Source organism: Sus scrofa, chromosome 3, assembly GCF_000003025.6.
Source record: "Sus scrofa isolate TJ Tabasco breed Duroc chromosome 3, Sscrofa11.1, whole genome shotgun sequence".
NCBI lineage: Eukaryota > Metazoa > Chordata > Mammalia > Artiodactyla > Suidae > Sus > Sus scrofa.
Window position 1 is genome coordinate 81892569 of NC_010445.4, and position 16828 is coordinate 81909396.

Consider the following 16828-nt stretch of genomic DNA (forward strand, 5'->3'; position numbering starts at 1 on the left):
TGGCTAAAGAAAGGGGGTCTTGTTCTCAGGATGCTAAATGACTGGTTAGCACTGCTTTTACTGTGAAATCCAGCTTCTGTCACTTCATGGCTAATTGCTTTATTATTCTCAGATCCAGATTGGACCTGATTTAGTTCTATCAGGAGCCATGACTCTCCCTGGCATTTGGCCAGGATCCTTTCGATCCTTTGATCTGAGGTTTTATAATCACATTACCATTTTAGGCGGAGGCAGGAGGCATGGGCTTTTGCTGATGCTTTCTATGTACAAGGGCACAGGTTTGCTCAGTGGGCAGATGGAGTGTGACTCTAACCTGGGCAGGGTTTGAGGAATGGAATCTTCTCTGTAATTTGGTTTTTCCTTCTCAGTCTTAGGCTTTGTGGGTTTAATTTGCTTTCTTCCCTCTATTCAGCCCCGTATGCGCTTACCCTGTCGGTGGGTTTAATTTTGGCCATTTCAATGTTGGACCCTGAGTAAGGTTTTGCTCTCCTCTTTTGCCAAAGCTTTTCTGCATCGGCTGGCTGCCCTTAATGTGAAATAAGTCAACAGGTAGTTATAATGACCTCCCCTAATTGTCAGCAGAGCCTGGCTGGTCCCCACCAGTTGTTCTGGGATCCAGACACCAGAGCTGAAAACGTCAAGTGGCCCACAGGCTGTGTTGGTTGTTAGTTTGCCTGAAGAGGGCGAGGAGCAGGAGCAGCAATGGCCTGGGATTTTTTAATAGGCAGGGCTGTAAACTGTCAGCCAGGCCTAAGTCACAGATGCACCACAGAGCTCTTTCAAGCCCTTATTCCAGTGCTCCACTTGTAACTATTTTTAACCTTATTAAAAGGGAGCGAAATGCTTCAGCTTCACAAGCACATGCTAGCGTCTTGCAGTAAATTTCTTTGCTTTATAACCCCACCTTTGATTCAGAAGGCCAGCGGGCATGAGAACTTGGATAAACATAAATCTCCTCCAGATCTGCTTCAGGGACCCCTGCACAGTCAGCGATGTGCTAGAAGTAGGCTCTGGGTCTCCAGCTGGAGCAGAGGGGAAGGAGAGGCTCCCCTCTTTGGATTTTCAGGCAGTTCAATCTTCAATTCAATCTTGCAAAGACAGAATTTGTGGCATTTGTGTAATAGAAACACAGACAAAAGTCAGAAGAGGCACCCAGGCAGGTGATGTCTGATAACTTGAGCTCCACGTGACCAGTTTCCCAGTACAAGGTCAGCAGGCCTGTGGAAGCCAGCTGTGGAAGCGGGAGGTGGAAGTGGGGCTGGCATTACAGGGCTGAGGGATTTTTGTCACTCTCTCTCTCTCTTTTTTTTTTCTACTTCTCACATGGCAGCTGCTCCTCTATCAGTGGCAGGGCCTAAAATCTCATTTAGAATTTCTTCCAAGCTTTCTAGTTTGGAAAGTCTTTGCTAACTTTTGAAAGGACTTTGGGGGGCCTGGCATAATCTTCATCTGAAGTACCTGCTTAGGTCTCTTTTTTGTTTTGATTCAAAACAGAAAGAGACTCTTGCCCAATATAATGCGTTGGGTTCAGGCGTCCACTATGTGGAGAAGCCCAAATTCTACTGAGCTTCAGATCATCCCCATGGGGGGCCTGAGATGAGCTGACATGATAGCAGAAGTTTTGGGGTTGAAACTGTAACTGTCATTATGTAGAGTCTGCTCTGTGTACTGTGCCAGGATGGAAGGAGCATTGCAAAGGACAAGTAAGACAAGACTTCTGTCCTCCAGGAGCTTCTCAGCTTATTAGCAATGTCATACCCAGTTATAGAGCTGTATGATGCAGTGCATGATGAGCATTAACAGCAATGGGGGTCAGAGAAGGAAGTATGTGTGATGCTAGAACAGGTCAAGAAAGGTTCATGAGGAGTTCCTGTCATGACTCAGTGGTAATGAACCTGATTAGTATCCATGAGGACATGGGTTCAATCCCTGGCCTCCCTCAGTGGGTCAGGGATCCAGCGTTGCCATGAGCTGTGGCATAGGTCGAAATTTCAGCTTAGATTCTGTGTTGCTGTGGCTGTGATGTAGACCAGCAGCTGTAGATCCAGTTGGACCCATAACCTGGAAACTTCCATATGCTTCAGGTGTGGCCCTAAAAAGACAAAAAAAAAAAAAAAAAAAAAGGGAAAGGCTTATGAGAGTTGGGCACCTCAATTCTCAGCTACTATTGAGTAGAGACTGTCATGGACATCTGGTATTTTGGGCTGTTGCCGATTACTTCTCTCCATTCATAACCTTCTTTTTGCTATGGGAAAAATCCAGTCTATATGGTTGGTTCCATTGGGCTGCCCTGCCATGGAGCTGGACATATGACCGAGGATTTGCCGGTCTCACCACCAGGGCTGTATTGATTGGTTTAGGGAGGAACACCAGACTCAATCTGGCCAATCCTCCTCCTCCTGGGACTTTGCTGACAGAGTGCTACAAGGAAGACTTGCTCTTTCTGCTGGGCTTGCCGGGCTGGACATGTGTGAATGAGGAGCGGCTAGCAGCTCTCTTTGACTCTGTGTGAAGAGAACCAGTGTAAGCTGAACAGAGATAAGCAGAGCGAAGAGATGGCAAGAGAAACAGACATCTTTGGGTGACATCATTTGAACTTCCATATCTAGCAGTGTCTGAAGCCAGTTACATGGGCTGATCATTTCTTTTATCTCTGTGAGCTTGAGTCAGGTTCTATAACTTATACCTGGAGGAATCCAACTAATGTGGGCTAACTGGGGTGCAGTGATAGAAATGTTTCAAGGAAGTAGGGTGTTGGGTTTTTATGTTAGTGTGGGTAGCTCATAAACAGGATAACTTTACCCAAAACAAAACAGTAATAACAGAACCGTTACCCTGGTCAGCTCTTTTCTCTTGAAGACCAGCTACAGGAGAAGGTATAGAAACAAAGCACGATGGAATGTTTATTAGTACTGGATCCATTGCATCCATTTTTAGAAATATATTTATCAGGTTCAGTCCCTCCTCACACCTTCCCCAGCTGCTCAGAATCCTCTTTGTTACTACATATTATACCTACAACACACTTTGAAACACGACACTTTAACCAGAACATTTAATTCAATAAATATGACTGAACTCTTTGAGTCAGGCACTGTGCAAGTTTTGGGGGTGGGGTGGTATACATTGATAGGCAAGAGAGACATGGTGTTTTTCCTCATAGAATTTATGAACTCAATAAAACAGCATATACTGGCATTACTTAATGACAAAAGTTTTTCTGTGGCCTTACATTTATTAGGCACTTAGTATCCAAGATCTCTCTCAAGACTTTGTTTATCCCTTGGGCCTCAGGGCATACCTGTCTTAAATATTGGTGATCCCTAATTCCTTCCTAGGGCTTGTCTACTAGTGTATCTTTGCCTGATCTTATAATCCATTGGCCTTGATTAAATTAAGTGTTGTACTCTTAAGGGTTGGGCCATTTCTATTAATTTGCTTTGTACAATTCTGACTAAAGTGTTCTACTCAAATTAGAAGAAAAAAGAATTTAAGGAAGAAAGAAAACAACAATAAATATTGTGCCAATTCTAGCCAAATTGAATACAGTATCCTATGTTCCCCATAAAACATCCTCCCTACTTTCTGTCTCGACCTAGAATGTAAAAAAATTGTAGCATCAGTATGTATGCTTTTAGGTCATGATGCACTCAAGGTAGCAGAGCAGGAGAGCCCAGGGGCCATAAATACTGGAGACTTTAGTTGCTGGTGTGCTTCTCCTCTCATGTGTAAGAGCAGCAGAATCAGACTATGTCCCAAACCATGGCTCCATCATTTAGTAGCTGTATGTCCTTGGTTCAGTTGCTTAATCACTCTGAACTTCATATTCCTTGATAGGAATTGAATGAGAAGTTCTCTTGTGGCGCAGCATATTAAGGATCCACTTTGTCACTGCAGTGGCTCAGGCTGCTGCTGTGGCACAGGTTCGATCCTTGGCCCAGGAACTTCCGCGTGCTGTGGGAGTGGCCCAAAAAGAAAAGGGTTAAATGAAATAATGCATGAAAAATGCTTAGCAAAAATGCTGGCATGTACAAAAAGAATCTGTAAAGGATGCTAAAATTAGTATGTGAATGTATGATGACAAACAGCATATGTACCATGCATATAAGTTTCAAAAGGAAAAATAATCATTTTTCACTGTAGAAGCCTGATGAATACTACCTATATCACGTGGTCAAAGATATCAACATAAAAATTAATGATGTTTATTATATAATTATAGTGGGGCAGGTCTAAATCATGTGCCTCCTGACATCAGCATTGAGAAGGGCACAGCAGCACTTGTTGATACTCTTGCTTGAGTTTAATCTTGAGGAAACATCAGATAAACCCAAACTGGGGGGCATTTTAAAAAATAGCTGATGGAGTTCCTATCATGGCTCAGTGGTTAACGAACCCGACTAGCATTCATGAGGATGCAGATTCGATCCCTGACCTCGCCCAGTGGGTTGAGATAAGGCGTTGCAACCTGTGGTGTAGGTCGCAGACGCCGGTTGGATCCTGCGTAGCTGTGGCTCTGGCGTAAGCCAGGCTCTGGTATTGGCCAGCAGCTACAGCTTGGATTGGATCCCTAGCCTGGGAACCCCCCTATGCCGTGGGTTCAGCCCTAAAAAGACAAAAAGACCAAATAAATAAATAAATAACTGAGCTGTACTCTCCACAAATATCAAGGTCATGAATGATGACAGATTGAGAACCTGACTAAATTCAATATCTGATCCAGGCTTGGCTGCTGGACCAGAGAAAAAGGGATCTAAATAGGACAGTCGACAAAACTTGAATATAGTTTTTAAATCCAACTATAACGTTGTTTTAATGTTAATTTCATGATTTAGGTAATTGTATGATGTTATATAAGACAATAGTTGAGAAATCCGGGTGAAGGACAATTTTATATTTTGAAGTCTGAAACTATTTTGAAATGAAAAAAATAAGGCAGGTAATAGACATTTGGTAAACCATGCTGTGTCAGAGGGAATCTTCCTGAATCTGGGCCAGCCATTTAGATGAATGAGGTTGGCAGTTTTGAGGGCTGGATCTGCTTTCTCTGTTGGGAGGTCTGCTAGCTCTGTGAGGGAGTCACGCATCTGCAAGGTCGTTCCTGGGCTGGTCTCTGGTCCTCTCCTAGGGTATATCCTTCAGCTCTATAGCTCCTTTGAGGAAGAAGTTTGAGACAAGTAGGAAGTTGCTCTCTGACAGTTTTTAGAAATGGGGCTCCTCCTTTCAGGTCAGTGAGATTGTCCTGTTGACAGAGATTCACCCAGAACACTCCCTGTGGCTCAGATATTAATTTTGTTCTGGAATCTACCATCATTCTATCACTTGCTGGACTTTGGCTCTTGATCACTGGGAACAGGAGGAATAATGATGGACTTATAAAAAAGTGCTGCGTCTACATCTGACATCTATATTATCAATATAGGATGCGCAGTAGAAGAAAACTTAGAAAAGATGACTAAAGCTACCAAAGGTACATTCTATGAAGATATATAAAGTTTTAGATAGAGACCCTGTTCCAGAAAACCAAACCAGAGAAAATGTTATCTGCAAAATGCATAAGATCTTGGAAAGTAAGAATGTGTTGTTCACCACCCATAACAGGAAGACTGCCTGCATGTGGAAATGTAGGAGGACCAGTTTTCAGAAAGTAAGAGGAAAAAATGATTTCACAAAGTAAACAAAGAAAAATATGAGTCTTGTTAACAAGTACTAAATCTGACAATGATGAGGTTCAAGACAGGTTTGAATTAACTCACAGGTGACAGTTATAAAAAACAAATAAGTGAAACTATGGAGAGTGTAGTTGCCAGCAAGGAGCCCAAGCATTTCCTAAGCTTCTTTTGATGTCCAAACTCTAATTTTCCTATTCTTAATTTTGCTTATTCACTATTAGCTCATTGAACCTGGGCTGCTCTCTAAGAGTGAATGGTGAGTATCTTACAAGGAATGTTGTGAAATTAACAAATACAGTTTGTAATATGCACTGCAAATATGAAGTGCCATAAAATGCTAATGAATGGTAATGCCTGTCCACTCATTAGCGACCGGTGCAAAGGGCCAAGGATAACAGGAAGAGAGGCTGCTTTTTGAACACACAGAGTGCTGTCCTATCCATCTGGCCTCATGCATGGCACCAGGGGAGGCTCTGGCTCAGCTCTCATTATTCACCCAAACAACTTCCTTTCCTTCCCTGTCTGGGTCTGCAGGCTGTGTTCTGAGCAAAGAAAGATTCCTTGAAATCCTTTGGCGCCATCAACAACAGCAGCAACGCAAGTTTGGCTTGAAAAATCCATTCCAGGAATGAAAAAATACAATGGAAATCTATCATTATGGATGTTTGAGAGAGAGAAAGGAAAAAAAAAAGACCTGGCTTTGTTTTGCATTTTGGTAAGAAATGATATATAGCTACCTAGTAAAAACAGTTTTATTAAAAAGATCCTCTAGCTCTGAATTCCAAATAAGAATTGTACCCTCTTATCATCCAGTCACTTTAGAATGAAAGTTAAAAATGCTGATACTGTGGAACTAGCCCTTGGTATTATATCTCATAGCTGATATATTTGTCTAATACTTTGGTTTTTGAAGGCCCATTACTCAGGACAGCGCGCAGGGCTGTTCATTTTAATCCTTTCTGGTTAGTGAAAGCAGGAATGCTAGGAAGAGCTTACAGATAAGATTTCATTCCTTGCTTTTATGTGTAGGTAGGTAGTGGGGTATAAACCAGATAGTGAAAGAAATGGAGTTTATCACCCTGAGGAAAGGGTTTTGACTTCAGATCTATGGGCTTTTGTTTAGGGGAACCCTGCTGAAAAGTAGGGTTCTATGTTGTCAGAAGCAATCCTTCCTCTTGCAGAGTGGAAAATTCTAATAGCCCAACAAGGGTCCAGATATATATAACTGAGAGTTCAGTTACCTTGGTCACTTTAGAGTAGCAATAAAGCAGTGTAGAATTTCGTTGTGTTTATTCTGTCCTCTTAAAAGGATCCTCTTTTCCTGTTGAAGTAATATATTGAGGAGCAGTCAGGGGGCTTGGGCTTTCTGTGCTGTCCTATGCTGTGAAACATAGGACAGTTAGGGAGTTTTTATGCAGTGGTTCCTTCTGGGCTCCTCGAATGGTTCAAAGGGAGGGTGGCTAAGTGACCTACATTAAGCAGTTTAATAGATCTAATACTTGTTTGGTTTACACAAAGCCGTCCAGCAATTATATTGATGCTTGACAGTGTTATCATCATTATTTATTTTGCTATAAGCTAGATTTATAGCATTTGTAATACTAAGCATAAGAAACATTAATAGTTTTACTAATTATATCAGTACTTTACAGATATAAATAGCGATAAAAATGCCAAGTAAAGTGAACTAGTAAAACATTTTAAAGAGAATTTTAAAATGAGTTGCTGATTGATGATGTCTTGGGTGAGCCTTGGAGTTTGAATGGAGACGAGAGTTTCTTTGTAGGTTTAAGTCTTGCTTTTTTCTGCCTGTTCTTAATGAACAGAAAGTAATTGTGTCTTAACCTAACCATAATCAACTGAACCATGTATTTAATGTAGCATCAGCAACATAAACTTTGTTTTGGATCAGAGAAAATGAAAGCCCAAATGTGAAGAAGGACAGAGAGCGACGAGAAAGAGAGGACCACACATGATGAGGGGATTAAAGAGAACAGAGTAACTAACATTGTGCATCTCCCATTCTAATTATTGATTTTGCTCTGTGTTCTCCAGAAAACACCTTCTTATAAATAAGGATATTGAGTGAAGAGTTAAATCCACTGCCTTTACCACAGTTGCTAATGGAAATCCATGAGCAGTTTAAATGCTGGACAAATGAAAAAAAACCAACTTGGGAATGGAGGACCTAGCAGATAAGACCAGGTAGGCAGCATGTTTAGTTTGTGAGCTGAAGCAGTGGGCAACCACCTTCGATAGGTTGCAACTTTTGGAATTGCTGAGTTCCTGTCTGTTGACCTACATAGCAGGTCAGCTCTGGGGAGGCCCACTTAGCTTAGAACAGGGGCCTCCTGATTTTGTAAATCAACATGGCCACCCCCATTTATTTAAGTATTGTCTATGGATGCTTTTGTGTTATTACAAAGTAGTTACAACAGAGACCTTCTGGCTCACAAAGCTGAAAATATTTACTATCTGACCATTTATTTTTTAAAAGGATTACTCTAAAGTACCCATTTTTATAATTATTTTTCACTGGGATTCCACATATAGCTGTTTCAGAATTTTTTTACTGCCCACCTCAGTGCAATCTGAGCATCAGAACTGAGATGGGGGTTGGGTATAAAGGTGTATAAAAGAAGGCCCTTCTGTTTGTGCAAAACTAGAAGTGTGATCCGTCAAAGTAGGGCCTTAGGTTGCATTAGATAATTCTGATTTTAAATGTCTATTCTTAAAGCCATAACTTAGGGATAAAAGAGTGTGAGTATTTTTATTTGTGGTTTATCGTGGGTCTTACTGCATTTCTCCATCTTCTTAGATCTAGCCAAGAGGTTCATGGTAGAAAATAAGTCACCTAAGCCAACTTGAATGAATTCTCCACTACCACCTCCCTGAAGAAAATTCCTAACATGGAAATTCATTTCAGTGGGAGAGGTCTCTATTTTTAAAATGTTTTGACCTGATTTAGAGGCTAGTTATAAATAAAATGGAGGGAGCTGTGTACTCACTAAACTTATAATAAAACATTTGAGAGCTCACACATATTGGATGCAATTTAACAGTATTTGCAAAATAGACAAATACTTTCTGCTGCTTTCATTTTCCGTGTAACAATTCTTGGGTTTTTCATCACATCTGATCTTATTGTTGCCTCTGTAGAATTTTATACTCTGTGAAGTCTAGCTAAAACTTCACCACTTTCATGACTAGTCCTCAACCAACTCAGGTGAGCATGGTAGAAGACTCACAGGCTTTACAATCAGATAGATACACCTGAGTTCACATCCTGGCTCATCCATGGCTCAGGGGCCATGAACAAGTTACCCTTCTTTCTCAGCTTCCAGTTTCTTATTGTAAACAAACTCAACCTCAGAGTTTTTATGAAGATTAAGTGGGATTGTGCATGGAAAGGGCTTGGCAGACAATACTGGCTTTCAGTGAATGAAAAGAATAAGTATTATTTGTTTTTAGGTAGAAGACTTCTGTTTTAAAGAATGGCAATTACCTGCACCAGTTATGCGACTTTTTCTATATACTGTCCTACATTTTTAGTTTATCTTTTCAATTACCTATTTCCCCTACCTAATTGAATTTTGGGCTTTTAAGAGTAGGCATCCCATTTGTGTATCTGTTCAAGTGTATTGCAAATAATCGGCACTTAATAAGTATCTGGGTTGATTCTGAGGTTTTGTTATTTTGGGTGGATATAGAGGGAAACCCAAGCAGAGAGACTATATTTTGCATGCTCACTATGTTGTCCAAGGAACTGTGCTGGTAATGGAGTGGAGAGCCTTGCCTTTCTGAGGTGTGAAGAAATAGCCAGGTGTCCACATTTGAAAAATGGGATAGGAGCCCCCATTGTGGCTCAGCAGGTTAAGAACCTGACATAGTGTCTGTGAAGATGTGGGTTCAATCCCTGGCCCCACTCAATGGGTTAAGGATCCAGCATTACTACAAGCTACAGTGTATGTCACAGATGCAGCTCAGATCTGGTTTTGCCGAGGCTGTGGTGTAGGCTGGCAGCTGCAGCTTCAATCTGACCCTTAGCCTGGGAACTTCCATGTGCTACAGGAGTGTACATTAAAAAAAAAATGTGAGAGATGTATGGAGTTGAGAAGATAGTTTCGAAATGTATGGTCCCTACTCACAGGGCACGAATCTCTGGTCTTTTCTCTGTTTACAGACCCATGTAAATACTGCTTTCCCATACAACATGGATAGTAGACTGTCAGTAGAGATAGCTTGCTTAAAAAAATTATTATTCTTTCAGTAGGGAAGATAGCATAAAATTAATTTTAAAAATCTGGAGTTCCATTGTGGCTCAGCAGATTATGAACCCAACTAGTATTCATTAGGACATGGGTTTGATCCCTGGCCTACATCAGTGGGTTAAGGATCTAGCATTGCTGTGAGCTGCAGTGTAGGTTGCAGATGTGGCTTGGATCTGGCATTGCTGTGGCTGTGGCTTAGGCCAGCAGCTTGCAGCTCCGATTTGACGCATAGTCTGGGAACTTCCATATGCTGCAGGTGTGTCCCTAAGAAAAAAGCAAAAAAAAAAAAAAAACAGCCCTATCATCTTTGAGTCCTGTTTTCATCTGGGAATGTATCAATATTGCTGTAGGCATTTTTTGAGATTATAAAATTGACTGTTTTAGGTGTACAGTTCTATGAATTTTGACAAACTTTTGCAATGTATAACCTTCACTACAGTAAAGATAGTGAATATTTCCTTAATCTTCCCCCCCCGCCCCCGCCCTCCACAATTTCTCCTAAACCATCAGTGTCTGGAAGTCTCTGATCTTATTATTGGTCCTATGATGTTGCCCTTTTGAGAATGAATCACACAGTATGTGTCCTTTTGAGTCTGGCTCCTTTCCCTTAGCAAAATGCTTTTGAGTTTCCTCTATAATGTTTCTTGCAGTAGGAGCCATACTTTTTTATTGTTGAAAATTTCATAATATGAATGTATCATGATATATTTATCCATTCACCATTTAATGGACATTTGCATGTTTCCAGGTTTTAGTGATTATGAATCAAAGTATTCTAAATATTTGTGCATAGGTTTCTGTGTGTTCATGTACGAAGACATGGGTATGGAATTCCCTTGGGTGAGGGATCACTGGGTCATAAGGTAAGTGTATGTTTAACTTTATAAGAAATATTATATTCCAGAGTAGTTTTACCACTTTGCATTCCTACCAGAAATATGTAAAAGTTCCAATGGTTTCATATATTTGCAGTATTTTGAATTGTCAATTTTTTTTCTTAATTTGAACAATTATAATATATGTGTAGTGGTATCTCATAGCTTTAATTTGCATTTCCCTGTGGCTAATGACATTGAGCAACTTTTCCTATGTTTCATTTTCATCCACGTGTCTTCTTTGGTGAAGAGTCTGTTCAAATCATTTGCCTATTTTTTTCTTCTTTTTTTGGAGGGAGGTATTTTTGTGTGTGTGTGTGCAATAGATATAGCGCATGCGTGCTAGTCGACACACACCATTTTGTAACATGATACCACAGTGAGTCAGTCAGTTCCCCATCCCCTTGGAATATTCCTTTTAGCACTTCATAAGTATAAAGACTTAGAAGCAAATTACCTAGGAGTTCCCGTGGTGGCTCAGTGGTAGCTAACCTGACTAGTATACATGAGGATGCGAGTTCGATCCCTGGCCTTGCTCAGTGGGTTAAGGATCTGGTGGTAGTGTAGGTGGCAGATGCAGCTCAGATTCTGCATTGCTGTTGCTGTGGCATGGGCTAGCATCTACAGGTCCAATTTGACCCCTAGACTGGGAAATTCTATATGCTGCAGGTGTGGCCTTAAAAAGACAAAAAAAAAAAAAAAAAAAAAAAAAAAAAAGAAGAAGAAGAAGAAGCAAATTACCTAAAATGTCCAGAGTGAGTAAATTACTGAGACAATTTCCTTTGTCTCAACTCACCTCCCCCTTCAACTCCATGCTTTCTTCTCCTCATCCTTGCTCCCCTCTTGCTGACAAAGGCACATGCCAAACATAGTCTTGCCTCAGGGCCTTTGACTCAGGGCTCACTTTACCTGGTGAATGTTTTCCCAATAAAGTTGCATGACTTTTACATGGCTTTCTCCTTCACTTCCTCTGGTCTCTAAACAAATGTCACCCTGGGTAGGCCTTCCCGAACCAGCCTATATAAAATACATCCACTTCCTCTATATCCTTTGCCTTATATTACTTTGCAGCCTTTGTCACTACCTCCTCGTATGCTATATTTTATTCCCTTATTTGTTTACTGTCTATCTTCTCCCACTGAAATCTAAGTTCTATGAAAGTAGGAACATGACCTGTTTTGTTTCTTTGCTAGATTCCACAGCCTGGAAAACTACCAAGGATATAGCAGATACTCAATAAATTGTGGGTGGAATTAGTAAGTCTTAAGGAGAAAGGTGAGAAAATGCTAATTAGCTTAGTGTTTAGACCAGCCTGCACCTCCTTCCAGACCTGGTCTGCTCCCAGTACTTCAGAGTTTATTAAAGTATTTCATATTTGGCTAGGTGAATGCCTAGACCAAGCTTCTTTGGCTGAAACCTGTGTAACATTTCCAAGTAGATTTAATGGTCTTTTTCAAAGCAGTCCCAAGATGGCAGCAAACAGAGGTGGCAATGGTGGCCTTTGTTTGAGGCCCACTGCCCAATTTCTTTTGCCTCTGGCTGGTTTATGGATACTGTAAAACAAAAGCAGATTCTGTGAATCTGAGAATTCTCTCTCAGGCACACTGTGATTGGGCTCAGACTCTTCAATCTGGGGTTGGTCCAGGTTTCTTACCCTTGCTTTCTCATGTTACACACACAGACAGGACATTTAACTGCTTGCTTTTTCCCCTAGGGTTCATTTGAGTAGAGTGTAGGAAGCATGAGGTGGCTGGTTTTCCATCCTGCAGTGGGTGGGCTGTCCTTGAGTTACAGGTCTCCAGAGTTAAGAACTTTAAGAAGTTTCTCTCTCTCATGGGGCTTAGATCACAATGGAGTCAAGGATGAGTTCAAACTTCTCAGTGTTTCTCAGTGTCCCGGCTCATAAATCATTTTCTACACCTGGTTGAAATCTGGAGACCTTCCTGAATGTGGATACAGTAGAACCCACTCTGGTTTGGAACTCAATGGAGAGAATGGAAAACTTCCTAGGAAAAATAATCTGTTAACCAACCAATGAAATGAGCAAAAACAAAACAAAACAAACAAACAAACAAAAAAACCCCAAAATCCACTAAACTGCCTTTGAAACAAAGAATATTTTATAATTACCAAAAAGTAGGGAGAAAACATTCTAGAAATGTAATGTTTCTCTTTTTTATTTGGTGTAGATATTCAGATTTTCCAATACTTTTTCAGTTCAGACATTACTGGAAGAAAGCGACAATCTAACCTCCATTAATAAAACACAAAACAGTATTTGTGCCTTTTTCTTGTCAAAACTTCACAAATAGAAGAGGGTGTTAAAAGAGCACAGGGACACCGTCTGTAGCATCTCTCTTGGGCTGAGTTCCTTTTTAAAGTGTAGCCTTGTGATTTCTGGTTTTCAGAAATCTTTTAAGCTGAGCATGTTTCAGAACTGATCTTTGCCTTCTCAGTGATCTTAAGCAAAATTATGAAAATCTTCCCAAATCCTGATTCTATAACACAAGAAATACTGACAGTGATGCTTCAGGAGGTTAATGATGGTCTAATTATCTTGCACCAATAAGGAAAAAGAGTCAGCCTTTTGGCAAGATTGTGTCAGAACTAGTCAGATAATATAGATATTTCTACCTCCACGCATTTTCTAAAGGGGGATGTTGCTGCTTTAATTAAATGTTATATGAATACATTTCAAATAGATCCAAACACAGGGCAAACTCTGTTTCAGAACTGCTGTTCCTACATTTAAAATGTATTTGAAATGTAATTTAAAAAAAGATAATGGGAAAGAAAAACTAAAATAACTCGAAACAAGCAGAATATAGTAGCTCATCATTACACTAATATATCAAACAATGTGATCTTAGCTTAATTATCCCCTTTGAGAGTTGAGAAAACTAAGCACAACCTTCAATTTACAGCTGTTTGGTGCCGGGAACCTGAATTATTATTGAAGAAGAAGGGGGGGGGTGAAAGTTTATTTATTGTGACCTCCACTCAGTTTTTATTCATCGTGGAAAATCTGTATATTCACAAATGAGGGCTATTCATCGTTAGTCCACAGCATTCTTCAGCTGTCCAGGCCTACATCAACTGCACATCTCCAGCTTTTGTGTTCATCTCGAAGGCTCTTCATCCAGATTGTTCATCATCTTGATGGTCGAGCTTTATCTTGCTTTTGTGCAGCTGCATTCCGCTTATCCAAAGTGCTGAGGGAGACAGAGAGGGAGAGAGAAAAGAGCTAGCGAGCAGGCGAGCGGGAGAGAGTAAGTAGGAGAGAGTGGGAGAATAGAAAGGAGAAAAAGCAATGGCCGGTGCACATATGAGGATAATTTGTAGTTTCTCAATAATAATATAAAAAAAAGGAGGACAGGCTAATTACTGGCTTAACTAGGGCAGCCTGTGGATCTTCATGTCAAAAGGACTGCCGTAATTATTTGCCATCAAAGCACATTCATATTGTGGCACAAAAGAAGGGCCTTTTGCAAATGGATCTTGCTAATAAACAGGGCTGAGAGGAGCATTATGTGTCTCCCTGGTTGCAGGCACATTAACACAGTGACATGGAGCATAACTTGGGGCCTGAGGAACAAAACACCAGAATGATAATTATCCCCCTCCCCTCCCCAGCCTCCCTCATCTTTCCCTTTGTGTTGGATGAGGAAGCTGAACATGACCTATTGGAGGGCCCAAGGCAGGCTATTAGTGACCCCTGAGCCCTGACAAGGTGCCTCTGTTCTTTTAAAAGCCTGCCTCTTGATGTCAGGAGGGTCACATGGACCGGCCAGCTCAGCTCGAAATGGTCCAGCAAACACTTCAACCTTACAGACACCTGGAAGGTCATGACCAATTTAATGCAGATGAAGACAGCAGAGACAAGGCTCTCTTGAATTCTGGTACTGAAGTTTCCCTCTCGCTCCCTTTTTTTCTTCTTTGTCCACACTTGCTCATGCATTTAAGTCCTCAAAACTAAATTCAAGGGGAAATAAGTTCTTTTTTTCTGTTAGTAAATGAAGAAAGTCTTAGGCAGTAAAAAAGAGAGGATGCAAATTCAGCCCCGTGGATTAACCCTTCTTCTGGCAGATGTAAACACTCTGATTTCCCACAGGTAGGGGTCACTGGGGGGTCAGGGGGCCGCCTTCCTCTCTGTTTGCCAGGCAGGTGGTACGAGGCTCATCAGTAATAGGAAGTCACCTGTGAACTGGTCCTGCCCGATGCTGGCGATCTCTGGAGCTGCAAATCATCTCTGAAGGCTCCAGGCTTGTTCCGGCTTTACACAGAGCAGTTGATATTAAAGAAAAGGGCCAGTAATCAGCTTGGAAAATGTACCTGAGACCATTAAGATTGGATTGTCTGTTCCCTTTTCTTCCTTTTCCTTTTCCCTCTTGTGACTTTTCTGTGAGAGAGGGGTCTTTAAAAGGGAGGCGACATCCCAGAACCCAGGCTGTGGGGGAAGGTAGTCTATTTTACACGCACTAGAAGCAAACCGGATCCCTCTAAGTCTTATTTTACCAGCAGAGAAATTAAGGGTGACAATTTGCATTGCAAAACGATTCTTGCTTCACAAATGTGGGCTTTCCTGAGCATTTAAATATTTAATTATTTGAAAGGTTGGAGGTTGATGAACTTCGAGTTAAAATGTTATGAGCCATTTCTAATGGAGGATCTACTAGGAATGACTTAGAAATAGTGAAAGATGTGTATTTGTGGAAAAATAGAATTAAGGGTTTTTAGAGTTTGATTGAACTGTTCAAAAGTGTGCCCTCTATCTGAAGCAGATTGAGTTTAGGGAAGGAACACGTTCTTAGACTGTTGATCTCCCAACAATCAATCGATTTCTCTCTTTTTGCCTCCCTCCCTTTGCCTCACACCTTCTCTTCCCTTCCTCCTTCCTTCCTTCTATTGTTTTGCCTCTTTCCCACCACCTCCCTCTCTCTCTTTCTCTCCAAATAATCTTGACATAAAGGAATTGGGGCAGTTACAAATTAATTATAGACCTAAAATTTCCAAACTGTGAAGAGTAGAAAAGCAAACAGATAAAAAGTTTGAAACCACACTATTTCTAGTTTTATATCTAAACTGCTCTTTCTCAGGAACTTTAAACTCTTATATTCAATTACTGACAAGACCCCTCTGCACCTGCATATCTAGTAGACATCTCTTAGTCAACATGACCAGAATGAAAGTCTTGATCTGACACAAACCCCTGCCCTGCCAAAAACAAAACAAAACAAAACAAAAAACTCCTCTCTTCATAGTTTTCCTAATATCAGTGGATGGCAACTACAGCCTTCCAAGGCTTAAGTCAGAAACCTGGAGATCATTCTTGTCTCTTCTCTTTCTCACTACATCAAGTCTATCAGAAAACACTGCTGGCTCTACCTTCAAGATGCATTAACTAACCACAATGCAGTCAACTCGACTGATACCTTGTTCTGAGCCACCATCACCTCTTGCCTCTGCTATTCCAGTAGCATCTTAACAGGTCTGCTCCCCTCTTCTATCCACTCCTAACCTGGCAGCTGTAGTGATTCTTCTAAATTGTCATCAGTTGTGTCAAAAGTTTGTGACAAATGCCCATGAGGCTCTGATTTTATCTCCTACTCTCCCTTCCCTTGATCATTCTGCTCCAACCATAGTTCCCCTTAATTTCTCCATGAACATGAAACAAGTGTACCCATTTTAGCTCACTCAGCTCCTTGAGCCCCAAGTCAGTTTTCAGAACTTCCTTTGTCAGGGAAGTCTACCCTAAGCATTCTGTTTAAACCTACAACTGCCCACTACCCACCTGGCTCCCCCTTTGCCCCTGATGCACTTTTCATTTTTTTCAGTCAAAGTTGAACATACTATGTAACTTATGTTTTATTTATTCAGTTATTCTTTTTGCTGTTCACTTCTGTATCATCAGCTTTAAGAGAGTAAGGACCTGTGGTTTGTTTTGGGTTTGGTGGGGTTTTGTTTGTTTGTTTTTCTTTTTTTTGTATTGATGTACCCTTAAGTACCTAGA

At 40.9% G+C, this 16828-nt stretch overlaps 1 long non-coding RNA gene across 1 annotated transcript; it reads right to left on the reverse strand.

Moving 5' to 3' along the window:
* On the reverse strand, nt 12907-16328 carry LOC110260008. Its single transcript, XR_002342707.1, has 3 exons — nt 16251-16328; nt 15016-15091; nt 12907-14030 (listed from the first exon to the last, which is right to left on the reverse strand). It is a non-coding gene; the product is annotated as an uncharacterized LOC110260008 (long non-coding RNA).